The sequence below is a fragment of the Mustela erminea genome, chromosome 3 (genome assembly GCF_009829155.1).
Source record: "Mustela erminea isolate mMusErm1 chromosome 3, mMusErm1.Pri, whole genome shotgun sequence".
In the NCBI taxonomy this organism is placed as follows: Eukaryota; Metazoa; Chordata; class Mammalia; order Carnivora; family Mustelidae; genus Mustela; species Mustela erminea.
The window spans coordinates 107,203,928-107,221,578 of record NC_045616.1 but is presented as its reverse complement, the minus strand read 5'-3'; the positions used below and the strand labels follow the sequence as shown (position 1 = coordinate 107,221,578).

Sequence of the window (17,651 nt, the reverse complement as noted above, 5' to 3'; positions counted from 1 at the left end):
TTATAATCGCTCATTAGGGCTGCATGTTAGTTTTCAAGTCTTGCAGCACACATAATCTGCTCCTTGATTTCCGTTGAATTTCGGTTCTGTTGGGCATCAGCACAGGAATGTTGGCAGCCCCGTGGGCTTTGCCAAGGGCTGCTATCTTTATGTGTGTTTTCCATAAGGCAGTGCTGACTGGAAAATAACACGCCCACCCTATTTGCGTCTCTAGTCACTCTTTGGAGGTCCTTTCAATCATTGCAGGGACTTCTTGATCCCCTAGTGAACGAATTCCTTCAGGGACCAAGTTAATTTTAGAAGACGCTGTGAAAGTTATATCCAGTAGTCCCAATAGATGAATAGGCTGATTTCTAGAGTTTATTAGATCTTCCTTTATTCCAGACCTTACTTCTGGGTGTCTCAGAACCACTGCCTAGAAAAACAATGCTCTAATTCCAGATGATCAGGTTTCAAATAAAGAATTTTAAGCAACTAAGTACAGCACTTTTTATTTCCTCTACATTTTAAAAGTCCTGCATTTGGGGAAAAATATTTGGTTCCCCAAGTCAGTGGGCCAAATGCTACAGGAACAGAATATTTTTAGCATTTTCTTACTTTGTAAAGAAATTATTGCAGCTACTGTGAAGGAGTTTTTTGGGGTTTTTGTTTGTTTCTTGGTGGCTTGTTATGTAATAAAAGATGATGTTTATTCATCTCTCAGTCAATAAGTTAGTGCCTGGAATGTGCTTGGCAGGGTGTTATGCCTTGAAAGTACAACAATATAGAAGACCTGTTTCATTTCCTAATGGAACGGACTGTGAGGAATGCCAGTCTTCTATATAGGTGAATACAGTGGAGCAAAATGAGTGGTACTAAGAGAACTAGGAACAGTAGTAGGTGGAGGGATAGAGAGAAGGGAGGTGAGACAAAGACCTGACAGATCAATGAGATCCTTTGTTGGGGGGACACTCAAGAAGAGTTGGTATTGAAACTGAGGAACAGAGAACCAGAGATCCAGGAAGGGGAGAGTGAAGTGAGGCAGATTGGAATCATAAAGAGGTAGGGGCCAGGGTTGGGGTGGGGTTGTGTCTTAAGAGAGGATTATGAATTTGGCTCTTATTTGAGTTTGTTTACATAGACTGCTAGGGACACGATGCTTGGGTAGATTGACCTAGCTTAGCAGGGGCAGGGGGAACTCACAAATAGGACAAGAGTGAGAATAATTAAGTTGGAGAGGGAAACTCCAGATGTTCAGAGCCTTCATTGTTTAAGACCCTGGAGACCTCAATGAGGAGCGTGAGTCAAGACTAATCATATCTTCACACTTAATGCATTTCTTCCAAAACATTTCTTGACCTTCCATGACTCATCCATGAAAATACCTTTTTCTATGGGTTACTGGGATCGTTAAATGAGATGATGATGTGGAATAACCACCTGAGAGCGGAGGCTGGCAAAACAACTTATTTTGACTATAATCACTGACTCCTTCCAGTTCCTTAAAATGTGTGGTTTTCTTAAGAACGAATTGAGCTTTAGACTTTCCCCTTTGGGCATCTCAAAATACTTGTTGAGGCATGCCCCACAAGTTCCTTACAGCTTGAGATAATTAAACCAGTTATGTAGCGGGCAGTGCATACATTGTTTGAAACTTCTAATGGTCGGCTTCTATAATGCATCTTCTGATCATTGAAGTGGGTTCTTCTTGACCCCCATCAGAGCGATCAAGCACTCGTGATGGTTTGTGCAAGTGTAGATGCATTGTAATGCAGCCAATGATGTGTAAACAGGGTTCACACCTGTCAACCTTTATTTATTTATTTTTTTTCACTATGAGCGTAGCCCTTATTTCCTGGGATGCCAAGTATTAACCTGCGTGAGTCCTGGGAAGGCATATTCACCCTGTGTATTCAAAAATATCAAATGAATACCAACTGCAGGCATATACCACCAGAGACCTGAATACAGACAAAGCTGAGTACTTGACAGTAGGAGGCATTGGGAAGAGCCACAAGCATAGACATGAAAGGCAGCAAATCAGTCATTGCCCCAAATCACTAGTTTGTTTTTAACAAATTTTCTCCCTCTTAGACCATCAGGATCAAATCTGCCTTCCTGGGTCAGGTTTCTTCAAGGTGGTCATCAAAGACTAGAGGACGCCCTATTGCTTCTAGCATTGTGGTCTGGCACCTAGAATTCTACCCATCAGGGGAGGACTGACCTCTTAAGCATATTCAGCTCTGTCTTCCCTTGCCTTACTGGTTTTCTGTGTGTTTCAACAGATAAATATTTGGTAGATTTTGATGAATGCGAGGTTTAAAGAAAGTGTTAGGAATCTTGCCGGAGTCAACCAGGAAGTCTTTCATAGAGACAGAAATGAGTCAGTGGTAGATTTCCCACTTTACACTTTTTCTTATTTCCAGGAACAGCTCTGCTTCCTGGGCTAATATCAGACCATGAAAGAGGACACACCAGACCTATAGAGCTCCTATGGAAATCCAAATTTTTATTACTCAGACACAGATCTGATACTTTGGGGTTTGTGGAAATATTATTTAGAACAGAGGCATAAGTACTTAGGATTCAGAGACTAAACCTCATCTTTCCTTTTTCTGTTTCTTCTTCCTTCCCTCTTTATTTTTTAAAATTTTATTTGCCATTTCTCTTTATGAAGGTATGATTTACATAGCAAAAAATTCAACCACTGTACACGTACAGTTTAATGATTTTTTTAGTAAATTTATACAGTTAAGCAGTCATCCCCCAAATCCAGTTTTAGAGCACTTCCACTGTAGCAGAAATTTCCTTCATGCCTGCCCAATTTATTTTTAATTAGCATACAAAACCTCTTCCAAAACGGGCTGATAGATAATATTCTTTTATTTGAAAACCAAGGAAGCATGTTTTATAATATCTTATTCTAAAAAATGTATTTAAATTTATTTATTATTTTTTTTTAAGTTTCTATTATACTATTATAATTTCTGTGGCACGAGAAGAAAGAGACGGGAGAAAATGATGGTCTTTTAGAGCTGCGAAGTCTGGTTTGCAGAGCTGTTCCTTTCACCATAGCTTGATGTTCCACACTGAGACTTAATGAAATGGAGCTTGTTACTGCCAGCAGGAAGAAGAACCTACTTCTTGGGTTATACAAGTCTTAAGTTATTAAGCCTTTAGTTGCCAGGTAATTGGAACAGTACTGATAATCTCAACTCCTTGTTGACCATATTCTAGGCTGTTTTCTTTAAATGCATTATTTCCTTTAACTCTCACCCTGGGCTCTCTCCCTTTAAAAAGATTAGGGAAACTGAGGTTCAGAGAAATGATATGCATTTTTTGAAGTCATTCCACAGTAAGTGGCAAAGCCAGAAATCAGACCCAAGTCTCTCTCTCTGTGCCTGCTCCCCACCTCTTTAAAAGTTGCACTTTATCCCATCTCTGGACAAATGAATCAAGGGACAGTCTCATTGTTGGAGCTCTGCTTCTATTGCCAGAAAGAAAAAAATCAAAACTTATGGCTCTAAGGGAAAAGTAAGCTAACATCATACTTAACCACCCCAAAATTATGGGAATTAAGGAATGATTTCAGGCAAGAATGCTTATGGCCTTGGAATTTCTGAGACGTCGTCTTTTGAACTATGCACTGTGTGAGGCTGAGTGAGAGGATGAGTCTGTGTTTGGACAAGCTGCTGCTTGACTCACCTTTGGTGATTCTCCACCTGGGAATTAACTTCACCAATCTGTGGTAATGTTTGGGGAAGCATCATGACTTGGTGGCTTGAATAAACTCGGAGTAGGTCATTATTATATGCCAACTTCGAAGGTGTAAGAGGGACATTGTCTGCAGTGATCTCTCCTTCAGCTAACTCTTCAGTGTCTGACTTGTTTGCCACCTAGCAGATAAACACTGCCTTGTATTAGATTGTTTTCATGCATGTGTGTTTTATCATCTATCCCTGTGGTTCTCTCAAATTTGTTTAAGCACAGCAGTCATGGGAGCCACTTATTAAAATAGGTTTCTTGTCTCCTGAGAAGTCTTTGATACAGTCATCTTGACCAAAGGCTCAGATACTTGAATTTTTATAAGGCTTTCCTGGGATTCTTGGAATGGACCATATTTGGGATTTGCTGGTCTTTAAAACTATAGCTCTGTAAGGGCATTTTATTTCCTAATATCTGGCTGGGTGCTTGGAATAAAGTTCAGTAGCTATTTGTTGACCAAAGGAGGGAATGGATGAGTGCTGTAAGTTTCCTGAGGTCAGTGATGATGCAACTTATCTCCCACAATGCTAGTAAAGAGCAATCAATAAAAATTGATTGATTGATTGATTGATTGATTACCTTTGAATCTCTATCTTCTCCTATGCCTTTGCCCAGCTCTAGGGAGATGGCCATGAAGCCTCTTGAAGTCATGTGTTCTGAGAAGCCTGATGCCTCTTTAGTGAGGTGAGGTGTTGGGGATAGCATCCAGGAACCGACCTGAGTACTTTCACGGGTTCACTTCTCCTAGAAACCCAAGGAGAAAACCAATTCCCACATTTTGCAAGTTTATTTTGCTGTAGTACAATGAATAATTGTCCTGAGGGAACTAGATGGCATCAGAGAGTATTAATCTTAGATTTTCATTTCCTGTAAAATAACTTTCCACTTATTACATTCAGTGAGAATACTTTGGGTTTCAGGAAATATGCATATTTTATCACAGACAGTCCTAAGTGTGCTCCCAAATGTATCTGAAACTCTGGTGTTAAGAAGGGCAGGTGCAGGCAATTGAGTGAGCGGGAGGAGTCCTGCTCAGGCTGTGAGAGGGCTGGCGAGACAGGTAGGACCCACTCACAGCCAGCACATCGTTGCCTAACTTCAGTCTCCTTGAGCTCCTAAAATTGTTTTTCGATAGGAAAATAGCAAAAATAAAAATGACAGTAATGATCTTTATGAACGGGTTAGCATTTTTCAAAGCACTACGTTGCAGGGGTTATACTAAGCTCTTCATGTACCACACTCTTCAGTGGATCCTTATTGAGAACCCAATGGAGTAGAGTAGTAAATGACACTCGTGAACCTCTCCACTAAGACTGAGTTTGAGACAAAAAGAAGTATTTTGTTTGTAGAACTGAAACTTAAGTCCAGGGGTGGCTCTGAGATAGTTGGATTTCTGAGGCTCACACCATATCCCAGGACCCTTCTTTTCCCTGTGGGCTTTTTCTGTGGTGATCAAGATCAACCCCCATCAACTCCAGCTTATATGGTCTGAAGATCAATTTCCCATGGAAAAGAAGATTCACTTCCTGCAGAATCAGCAAAGTCCATGAGACCACCGCACTTCTGACACCCATTGCCAAGTTCAAGGGACCCCAAGATCACCATCAGTTTTGATAATTTGCCAAAAGGACTCACAGAACTCACTGAAAGCTACTAAACTGATAGTTATGGTTTATTACAGTGGAAGGATACAGACTAGAGTTATGGGAAGAGACTTATGGAACAGAGTCTAGAAAAATTTGAGTAGCAGAGTGTCTAGTTGGGCTCCTTCAATACAGTCATGGACAGAACTGACTTTTCCTAGCAACAGTGTGTGACAATACACACAGCGTGCCAGCCAGGAAAACCTCTCCCAAGTCCTGGTGTCCAGAGTTTTTAAAGAGACTCAGTCACAGAGACACAGTTGACCATCCATGTAGCTGATCTTTAGTTTCTAGTCTTTCCAGAGGTCAACCTGATCCACACCTTTCAGAGTTCCCACCGAAAATCACGTTTTTAGACTATCCATTATAGCCCAATGCTGCCAGGTGAGCAGAGATGCTAATAAGGCAGAGCATTCCCAGGACTTAGATATTACCCCTCCGGAGCCAGGGCAAAGGCCGGACAGACTTCTTTTTGTACTACACAATTCCCCAACTTTTCCAAAAACAGCCCTGGCCTCCAGTGTGGTCCTGGGTCCATCCCTAAACCAATCATTCTGGCATGGAGAGGAAATATGCCGCCTGGCTTGACCTGGGGGCAGGACTATTCAGCAGGCCCACTATGTAAAGGAGGGAGGAGAAGTGTTGGTCCTCCAAGAATGTTGGACATTGATCAAGCTCTTTTTAAAAGTAAATAAAAGGATGAAAGTCTGTGTTCGGTTATAAAAGGACTCCACACAGTAAATAAAACACCCAGTTCCTTTTATTTTGATTTAAGTGGAAGTCATTAGCAAGTCCATGGGAAAATGAACTGAACGTGACTTAGTAAATGTAGTTTTTTAAAGAGACAGAGCCTCTTAAAATATGACACGTGGGACTTAAGAAAGGCTGACTAGCAACGTGTCGCTGAGGAGGCTCTGTAGTGATTGCTCCTGCGTTCTCCCACCAGGAATGAGTTGTCTGTCTCATTTCCCTGGAGCAATATGAAAACGCCCTAGTGCTGTGGTTCCCAAGCTTGTCACGTGTTGGAATCTTCTGGGGAACCTTTAAAAATTCTAATGCCCAGGTCACACCTGACACAAGGGAAATCAGAATGGCTGGAAAAGGGATCCAGTGATCTGTGTTTTTGTAAGGATCCCTGAGATTTCCATGAGCAGCACTTTGGGAAACTACTGTCCCAAAGTGTTAAAACAACACAAACTCTACTTCTGAACACTAGCTTCCGGTATGACCCAATCACCAGTCAGAAGAACTGCTTCTGAGAGTCAGCAGCTTGTAGGGCAAAACCTGGGTTGGCCAGGTCTGGGTTTGAGTCTGACTTTACGTTTACTAAGTGTTGGTTCTCAAGCAGGTGTCTTAGCCTCTGTATGGTTCGATTTCCCCATCTGTGAGGAACCTCTGCTCCAGGGAACATCTGAAAGAAATAGAGGAAGTGTCTGGCATAGCAAATGTCACTTCTTTTCCTTCCACTGTCACATTTTTGGTCAGAGAGAGTCCCCTAGTCTTTTTTTTTCTCCTGCTTTTAGACGCTGTTGCTTTGTGTTGTTGTTTGGTTTGGTTTTTAACATGTCTACATAAGGTGTTTTGTTTTGTTTTGTTTTTAATTCTATCTCAGTCAGTGATGCAAAGATTTGAGGTTTTCTTTGTTGTATTTGTTCCCTTAAGTATTGAGTCCCAATAGGGGGTGCTCCTTTCAGTGACTTCTCTAAGCAAGATGTATTAAGTATCTATGACAATATTTCATCAATCCTAAAATGCATTCACTTGCAAAATAACTCACTGCTACTTTATGTAAGAATAAGAGAGGAAAAACCTTTGCCAATGACACTCTAATATGCCGTCAATTCCAAGAGGAATTCTTATTTCATAAATGTTAAAATGAACAAGGAAATGTACATCCTGGAGTTGGTGAGATGCCGTATCCTCCTGGAGTTCAGGCATTGAGACACAGAGCTATACACACTCCGGATTCAGTCGTCAAGGCCAAGAAGGACTAAAACCTACAGATGGCTTCAATCTCCCCTCTCCTGAGAAGAGAGTTGATTTCCAGTTTGACGAGGAAAAAATTCTCTTTTATGGCTCTTTTAGATCATTTAATGTCATACACTGATCACTGTTTCACCTTTGAGAAATACAGTGCCCTGTTCGAATGGTCCCCATTTTTAAATCACATTTCTTTAAACACGGCCAGTTTGAAATGGCTGTACATCATCCCACGCATGGATGGGAGAGTGAAAATGTCTCATTATTTCAGCAGATCACATAAGCCATGATACAGGAAGGCGGGAGGCAGGAAGTTAGAGGGAACTCAATTTGATGATCACATGATCTTTCTTTCTCAAACCTCCCCATTCAATAGAAGATCTTATGTTGTGATCCCAAATGGGTCAAAATACAAGCTTGGAAAATTTTTTTTGGAAAGAGCCCTTTGCTTTTACATATATATATATATATATATACATATATATATGTACATATATATATGTATATGTGTGTGTATACATATATATGTGCATATATACATATATACATATATACATATATGTATGTGTATTTCTCAATCCTTACATTAAAGCCTGCTTGCCCAGGAATGTGCCTATGTTTATACATTTCTTTTCTTATGTAGCTGACTAAGTATGTCCCCGAGGAAAGGCAAGGTGTTTGGAGTGATTTGGGGACAGGTTAATAATCAGCGATTCTGACTCAACCTGTTGAAATGAAATCTTTGTATTTAATTTGGGAAGTTAATTTTTTGATGATGGAAAAATATTGTGGGGGAAAATAATCACAGAAAAAAGAGCACAAAACAAAAATAATAGCCACTTCAATTCCAAATGAGAATCCTACTAATAGCAACTTGGTACACCATGCTGGGGCCCAGCTCCAGCCAACAGAGCTTTTCTTTTGAAGGTAAGCAATTTAGAGAATGACTCTACTCTACTGTATGGTAGGAGGATGGGTGCCAAAGTTAGATCTTTAAGGAAATAATCTTATTAGCCCCTCTTATTAAGGAAGCCTCTGCAGTGTGTAGACTTTGAACCTGCCTGATAAAAAGTAGGTCTTGTCAAACAGCTCACAGCTCCTAGTGAAAAGGTTGAACTTTGTTGGTTTAGATCATCGAATCCAAATGCAAACATGTTTCTAAGCTTCTGTTTGCATACTGTGGGAGAAAAAAAGACTTTCTCATTTTCTCTGACTCCAAGGAGATGGCATCTCCCACCGAAATTACTAAATCGCTATGTTAATGGCATGCACAGAAAGGCAAAATTTTCCTGCAGAATCTGAAATTTAAAGCTTTCCATTGTCATTGTTTGGGACCCTTTATTTGACTCTTAATTTTTTTTTTTCTTTTTTTTCTCTTAACGGACCCTGGTCCTTGAGTTTCCCAACCATTACATTTCTGAGCTGACCCCGTCTGAAGTTGTAAGGCTGAGATTTTGACAGCTTTGTCATTTTCATAGCTGTGAGGGTTGATGTCAAGCTTACAGGATTATTGCTCTCCACGAAGACTTCACCACATAATCAAGTGGAAGGTCAGGAAGATAGACCAAAAACAAAACAAAACAAAACAAAACAAAACTCTAATTAAATCAGGAAGGGCTGACTTATGCCTCTAAAAAAATTAAGAAAAATAAAAATCTTCCAATTTTGTGCTTGGATCCAAGTGCAACAATTGGCCACAGTCAGGGGCCTCACTTGCTGTGATGGACAACAAAAAATTGCCATTTAAGTGAGCAGCTCCTTGAAGAAATAGCTTCATTCTTTGCTTCTACTGTGCTATAAGGCTCTTCTCAAATCAAATTAAAGAAAGGCAGGATAACACATAGCTTGATTAGAGGAGTAGAGGGGAGCAAGCTCTTGTCTGGCATCTGCTGCTTTTGCTCTAAAGACATGTGGCTTCTGGGTACTGGCCCAGTAGGTAATACAACTGGACAGTAGTATGCCCAAACAGAATTAAAGGAAAGCACAAGACCTATTCTCCTACAAACAAAACTGGGAAGAGCCTGACCACAAATCTTTGCATAAAGACTCACTGCAATAAGAAACCAAGCACCTCATGGGATTTCCAAACTACTTTAATCCATTTTAGCTCAGCACATCCTACCTGAGACCTGCTATGTGCCAGACATTAGCTTGACACTAATTGATCAATAAAGTCATTGGCAGGAGCATCTCAGCTGGGGGGGACAGGTGAGCAAATACTAGGAATATATGACAGTAAATATAATGATAGGACAATACTAATAACTTCTTAAAATTAAAAAACTTAAGACTTCTTAAACCTACTATGTGCCATTCACAGTTCTAAGTGCTTTACAGGGGACAACTCGTGAAGTCAAGGTTAGACTATGAGACCTGGAGCACAAAGGACATGAAAATCCCCTGAAAGATGGTGTCTGAATCGGATTTGAAGGAAGTATAGGAATTATATGCTATTCTGTAGAAATACAGGAATGAAAGAAAACCCTTGCTAAGTAGAAAAAAGGCCTGAAGTATGCACCATAAGATATTACCCAAGTAATAGGGTATTCCTTCTGCAGCATAAAATGAGAGGCAGGTGGTGGGAAAAGAGCTGAAGACACTAGAACAGAATGAAGGCTTTGTCCTGTAAGTGATGGAACAAGTAGAGAATTTGTAAGTAGGGATGATGTTCAGATTTCTATATTAGAAAATCACCCTAAGATCCGGACTCGCTCCTGTCCCTCTTGAAGTAAGAGCAGTGCAGGTTGGCTCTGGGGCTGTCCCTTGACACCTCTTCCCCTGCCTGAGGCACTTGTGTGGAGCTCTCAGGGATCAGACACCCGGACATTCCATTTGTTGATTAAAAATGAAAGGAATCAAGATATTTATTTATTGGTGAATCTTACTCATGAAAACATAATACTTCTGTATCAAATCTGATTCTTAGAAAGCACCGCCTTCTTCATGCAGCAACCTGAGTGTATACCTCTGACTGACTATCTGTGGGAATGACACCCCTTGGACAGTTGGCTGGAAATCACATTAACTTCCACCTGCCTTTCCACTGGGCTGTGTGTGAGGCCATCTGTGTCTCATACTTACAGGTCATGGAAAACCATCATGCTGAGAGATGTCTATCTTTGATGGCCAGTAGCGTGACTCACTGACAGGGCAAAAGACAAAGGTGGTGGTGGTGGGGTGGGGGTGGAGGCAGAGAGGCAGCCGTAATATGTGAGCCACACTGAGGTATCTAGGTGGGCTCACAGACTGGTGATGATGTCCCCAAGACTTACCACTGCAAGAAAGGTAGGCCATCAGGGATGAGATGATGAGCTAATACGTGTCAGTTTAGAAAGTGATACTCATTTCTTCCCTAACCTTTTTGCTGCAGGTTAAACTCTCCTTTGTGTTTCTATAAACCAGGTGCTGGAATTACAAAGTTTGCTTCCTGTCCTGGAAAGCAGGCAAGTTTCCTTGCCACACTTGCTATGGCTAGTGGCTCCCATTTTTTCATGAGCAGGAGCTGGACACTGTGTCCTGGAGAGCACAGGGGGCATCGCGGTTAGTGGGAATGAGGCTGACGTTGTAAGACAATGTCTCTGAAATATGTCTTGTCGTGGGAGGAAAGGAGTCCACCCAACCTAGCTGAATGACTTGGAAGGCCTTCAGTGGATGGAGGACTATTATGTAATTGTCCAGGTTTCTGAGAAGTGCCTTACTAGAGAGGTGACCAGTTGTACGGTAACAGACCGTGCAAACACACATGCGCAACTGAGCAAAGCCCTGGGAAGCACTGTGCTGCAGTGGAAAGGGTGGTCAAAGAGCAGGGAGAACACCCACTTGTTCCCAACTTGCATTTTGCTGCTGAGCTTACAACTGGGGCAGCATTTTCCCTCTCTACTCTTCTAAACAGTGCCATGATACAAGACGAACCTTCAGTGGGTCGTCAGCCTCTACCTCTCTGGCTGAGGCTGCAGCCTGAGCAGCGGCAGTGGAAGCCACCCCCTCCTCTGTCTGCCACCCCCCTCCCGCCCCCGTCCCATAGATTTCTCAGGAGCAGGGCTCTGGCCCCCTTGGTCATTTCAGGCCTGTAGAGCCTTCCTAAGTTCTAACCACATATCAGCTTTCTAAATTGAGAAGGTGATGAATTTTTAAATTCTTGAACCTGTGCTGTAATAATATTTCCACCATGCTACACATTACAATGCAAGAAGGCTACAGATACATTTTCTTAGGACGCCGAGACCATGAAATATTGATGGGGGAAAGGAGCGCGGCTGTGGTAGTGAGGTTCGCCAACAATGAAGGAAGCGCTTCTCAGGTCCGCTTCTTATTCTCCATCTTTCTCTTCTGACACTGAGGATGAGAAGGAAGCCCCAAACCCACGATACCCAAGGCTAGTTCAGTGAAAGCTCTTAAAAAACTCTGCAGTGAAATCTGTCTAAAAAGGTCTTTATCGGGTCCCCAGGGACCAATTGCTAATGCAGCTAATACACATTTGATCTATACAGATGATTTTCCCTTGGTCCCCAAGGGAACCTCCACAAACACTTTGGATTTACATGGTGCCAAGCCCAAGTAGCCTGTTGGAAAACAAATAGCATTTTAACACATTCAAGCATCAGCTCCCAGGATGAAAAGTAGCATGTGGGCTCTTCTCTGAGTTTTCTATCTGTGCTATAGGACATAATCAAACTTCATTTTTAGAGCATTTCTTTTCCTGGTGACATTTCACTGTGAGGCACTGCATTCTGAAGAGAAAAGGGCACAAAGTAGACACTCGGCTGGTTCAAAAGGAAAAGAATAACATTTCATCTCAGACGTTATTTCCAAACACGTGTTTGAGTGTCACGCGGGGACCGGTAAGGGTGGTACAAATATGCAAGACATCCTGAAGGGGCACCTCTTTGAAAATGTGATATTGATCTATTAATTGCATTACATATTAGAAATTGTGCATGTGTGCGTGTGAATACGCACACACACAGTTGTGGTTATAGATAGCTAGCACTTCTAAGCTGCAATTGCACAGATATTATTAGCTAGGATGAGGTAAAGTTGGAAACAGTATTTTTCTTTAAACAGACTTACTAAATGAATAGAGAGCTGAGGGTCAGATAGAATGGTGGCTGCCATTGTTTCAGGGAAGGACTGCTTGGAGCACAAGTCTGGAAGGCAATAGGAAAATGACTCCCACTTGGGAAATGCTGATCTAGGGAAACTCCCCACCTATCTAATTAATGGGAGAGTCAGGACCAGTGCTGCCCTTCCCTGGCCAGTGGTGATGAGCGTGGATGGATGAGCCTACATCCCCAGGCTGATTCCCTGTGGCTCACCAGGATTTGAGTCACAATTCCCTTTATCAGAAGTCCTGTTTTCCTTGTGGTTTTAAGCAGAAAATTGCATGCGCATGGTGCCTCCATCGGATGTGTCATATCAGCCCTCCTCATGATGAAATGATGTAAGACAGGATATTACAGGTCACTCAGGAGACAGGCTATTCAGAGAGGGAGTCCTCCAAATGGGTAGGCTCTGCCCTGGGTTCAAAGGTGCAAGGAGAGAATTCATAACTCTCTCAGGATGTGTCTGAGCCCATGATAGAAAAATGACAACAGTAGTGCCTAGCCACTGAGTCTTTAGTATCAGCCAGCCACGGCACATTAACCTTCTGAAGAGCTCGGGGAGTCAGGTACCACTATTCTCCCTGGTGTATTTATGGGAGAGCTAAAGTTAGTGACTTACAACAGCAGGGAGATCCAAATCCAGTTCCATCTGATGAAGAGGTTGGATTGCATTCGCAAGTCCAAATAAGAGGCCACTGTCCAGCTGTGAACACTTTGGGGGAATGACTCTTCGTGGAGCTGTTGGTGCTGTTCACAATGGGCATTTGAAAATCCTACAAAGCCTTCTTTAGAACGGGGTCCAGATTTAAACTTCGTCCCTGGCAACAGGAAATCACAGAATAAGAAAACATTGACCATGATCTTTTTTCGGTTATGGCAAAGGATGGGGGGGGGGGCTGGTATAGGAGAAAGAGAATGAAGAGAAAATAATAAATCCATATTTAAAAAAAGGAATATATGTGCCAGGGTTGTCTTTCCAGATCCATAGTCCTAGCAACACAGTGTCTATTGTATAGTCCTAATGACGTGAGGAAAATACGTATTCTCCTCCATCTTTTTTCTAACCTATATTGTAAGGGTTTGGGACTAAATGGCCATGTCAGTCCCATTAAAACATGTTGAATCGGGGTGCCTAGGTGGCTCAGTGGGTTGGGCCGCTGCCTTCGGCTCGGGTCATGGTCTCAGGGTCCTGGGATTGAGTCCTGCGTCGGGCTCTCTGCTCAGTGGGGAGCCTGCTTCCTCCTCTCTCTCTCTGCCTGCCTCTCGGCCTACTTGTGATCTCTCTCTGTCAAGTAAATAGATAAAAAATCTTTAAAAAAACAAAAAAACCCACATTGAATCTATACTAGGGTAAAAGCAATTTATTTGAGTTTTGCTTTTGAACATGCAGTGTTTTGGAAGAGAGAGTTGGATTGGACAGTGGTTGCTAAAACACTAGGGAAACCTTGCCTTCACAAGTGGCTCCATCTGGAAAAAGACAACCGAGCAACACCATCATAAATGATCCCGGGAAAGGTTATATAGGGGTTCTCCTTCCAGAGCAGGGAAGAGGGCATGACTCAGGGAAAAGGGCCCACATTTTATCCCCTTCCAGTCCTCCCTCTTTGGGCTCTATACCGGAAGCCTTTTGCCTTCTTGCCCATGCATAGACTTGGAATGTTGTGGGATCAACCAACCTTCTCATTCAGCCTCTGTACACAGCAAAACGTTATGAGTCCTCTCCCTAAAGAGCTTAGCTGTAACCTCAAAGAATACGATGACTGCTTCCCTTTTGCTTCATTTAAGAAATTTACTCAGATAGGGATCATCTTCTCTGCCACTTTAACTTTTTACACCACCAGTCTGAAGATAGCCTTAAACAATTGGTCTGTTCTATGGAAACAGGAAGTCAGTGCCTCGGGCAATTCCTTGCATTGTTCTGGACACCATGATAGTTTCTCAATTCTGCCAACAAGACTCACGTAGGCCTCTTAGGTAGGCTGAACAGTACGTATTTAGGGATATTCATCATTAGGTATTGGGTTTGAGCTTCCACAGAGGGGAAAAGAAACAAAGACAGAATTTAAAGACCACCAAGAGTGCCTTCATATTATTTACAGAAACAGAGAAAAGCCTGTGTCCTAAGACTAGCATTCTAACCTCCCCTATTATAAAAGTACAAAGGGCCCAATAAAGTCAGAATTCCCCTTGGATGAAGTATACCTGGTAGGAGAGGAAATTTTCCAGTCAGTGCTGGCTAATTTGGTACATAACATGGAGGGGAGAAAATAAGGGAAATGTTAACTTAATGAAGCAAAAGCATGACTTGCATCAGAAAGCGATTAGCTGTGGTGATCTGCGCAGTGAATAAAGCCAGGCCATGTTACAACTTGATTTGGCTGATGTGTTTCAGAAGGACTCATAATTCATGTTTCAACTGGAGAAAGAGCTTCAGCAAATGATGCAACATACAGCCTTTTTGTTCAAGTGGTTTGACAAAAAAAGAAAATGATGGCGTTGCTTGAAACTCTGAGAAAGGGCCTTAATGTCCATGCGGTCCAGCTGTCCATCAGATGTTGTCACAATGTGTGTGGGTATTCCTCAGCCGTGAAAAGTGGTAGACCCTATTTATTTTGAAGACTTATCATTTGGGGAGGCCTTGTTTACGTAAGCAAGAAGAAGTGATTCGTACTTAAAAATAACTGCATGTTCAAGACAGTGTTGTGATTGTTTATATAGAACTAAGACGTAGTTATTTGCTAACTATATCATTAGAGAAGAGATTTGTGGGCAAAACTCTGTATTTTTCAAAGATATTAATAACATATGCAGCCTTTATAAATTATGAAGTTTGCAATACAGTTTTCTCATTTGGAAGATTTAGAAATTTCTAGCAAAACCCATAGATGGTAAAATGACTTAGCAAAAACTATAGAACTTCATTTATTGAAAAACTTAAAATCAAAATTTAAAATAATCCCTTTCTGGAAAAACAAAAAAACAGAAAACCAGAAAAAACCCCACTAAGCTCATCATGAGGTATTGGTCCCATAAGCACTTTATTAAAGCAAAGAGACTGGATTGGAAGGTGACAAAGAAACTAGCTGTGAGTTCCACTGGTTTTATGTTTAGCCTTGTGTGGTGATGAAGGAGCATTTGAAAGGTAGTCAGACCTCTGCATTCCAGGAAAGCTGTGCTGGAATGGAGTGAGTCCCTTCATCTCTCTAGTCCCCCTTGTCCTTTTTCATTAAGATGCCAATTTTCTATTAGATTGAGGCTCTCAACCTCTGTTGCTTATAGCTCGGGAAAGGGGGGGTATAGTTAAGTAGATGGGGGATTCTGGAGGTTGGGACTTCAAGCCTCTTCCCCTGCAGCCCACCCCACCTCATCTCCAGTACAGCCAGCTCTTTCTGGCTATCAAAATTCTGAAATAGGTTTAGTTTACGGTTTAATCAGCAGAAAGGTGTTCAGTTGCTTTTTTTTTTTTTTTTAAGATTTTACTTATTTATTTGACAGACAGAGATCACAAGTAGGCAGAGAGGCAGGCAGAGAGAGACAAGAAGCAGGCTCCCTGCTGAGCGGAGAGCCCGATGCGGGACTCGATCCCAGGACTCTGGGATCATGACCTGAGCCAAAGGCAGAGGCTTAACCCACTGAGCTACCCAGGCGCTCCTTACTGTGTTCAGTTGCTTTTTATTAAAATGTTGGAATTCCCTTAAAAAAAAAAAATTCCCCCTTAACACTCTGTTTTTATACTCGAGTTTTTATTGACCTTTGTCATGAGGCAACTACTGTAAACAAGTTTATCGAAGGTAAATGATAATGATAACTGCAGCATTTTGCACACAGATTGTTAGTAATGATCTGTGGGCTCGGGGAGCACTTAGAGATGGGGCTCAGGCATCTGTGAACCAGCCAGTGTAAGTTTTGTGCCTTTTGATTGATAATCTTTTGAAAATTCATAATAACCAAGGTTTATTATGAGCTCACAAGATGTCAGGCACTGAGTTAAATACTTTTTATTTCTGAGTGAGTCCTCAAAATTCTGGAAGTGAGTTTCATTACACATAGTTTACAGATAAGAAAATTGGGGCTCAGGGAGCATGAACAGCTTGTCCAAGGTCACAGGTGAGGAGATGATGGACAGAACCTAAGGCCTTTCCCATCTTGTAGTTCTGCAGGGTAAAAATAAAAAGAGGGCCCCCAGGGGCCCCTCACTAAGACTTCTAGTCTTCAGTCAGTCTCTAAGTTGATTATGGCTTAGTTATTGGAGGAATAAATGATATTCTGGAATAACCTTCCCCCCAAGGAATCCTTCTTCATTGTCACTCTAGTTAGTTGCTTCTGAATCCTTTCCAGGAAAAAAAATTACAGTGTGTATTAGACTCCTTAGTGGCAAGAATAAGAGGAACCACCTCAAATTGAGAGCATAGTTGTGCCCTCTTGTGGCCAAGGCCTCCTGAAGGGTCAGTGGACTGGACGACCCAGCGATTTGGGTATGAGGAGCCAATACCACAACTTTGAAATCATCTGACAGGGCAACTTGTATTTGCTTTTCCATGCATCAGATCTTTGGGCACCTGGGTTGTATGATTGTGTGGCGTGTGACTGTGTGTGTGTGTGTGTGTGTGTGTGTGTGTGTGTGTGTGTTATCATGCTACCTCTCATCTGTTTATTATCAAGGGATGTTCTGCTTCTTCACACACCACAGCAAATTCCCCATTGCTTTGCAATGGTATGTATCAAAGAGTGGGTTTGGGGCACCTGGGTGGTTCAGTGGGTTAAAGTCTCTGCCTTCAGCTCAGGTCATGATCCCAGGATCCTGGGATTGAGCCTTGCATCGGGCTCTCTGCTCAGCAGGGAGCCTGCTTCCCCTTCTCTCTCTGCCTGCTGCTCTGCCTACTTGTGATCTCTGTCTGTCAAATAAATAAATAAATAATCTTTAAAAAAAAAAAAAGAGTGGGTTTGCAACCCCTTTGGGCTCTATTCTACTGACCTACACTGTGTTCTCTACCATAGTTTCCATCTCAGACACCAATTTTCCATCCAAGGTATCTGAATGGGGATGGACTAAGTCATTAGATATGACAGTCACTTAAAAAAATAAAAACTTGGCAAACACAGAAATGCATATTCAAGGGAAGCCTTTGGAGAGAAGCAGGTTGCTCTTTTCTCCTTGTGTTCCTGGATGGGACAACTGACT

The 17,651-nt window shown here is 42.0% G+C and overlaps 1 protein-coding gene across 19 annotated transcripts in view; it reads left to right on the top strand.

The window, feature by feature from the left end:
* TENM2 (teneurin transmembrane protein 2) overlaps positions 1–17,651 on the top strand; it is a 1,222,850-nt gene that overhangs the window by 776,582 nt on the left and 428,617 nt on the right. The window lies entirely within an intron of this gene.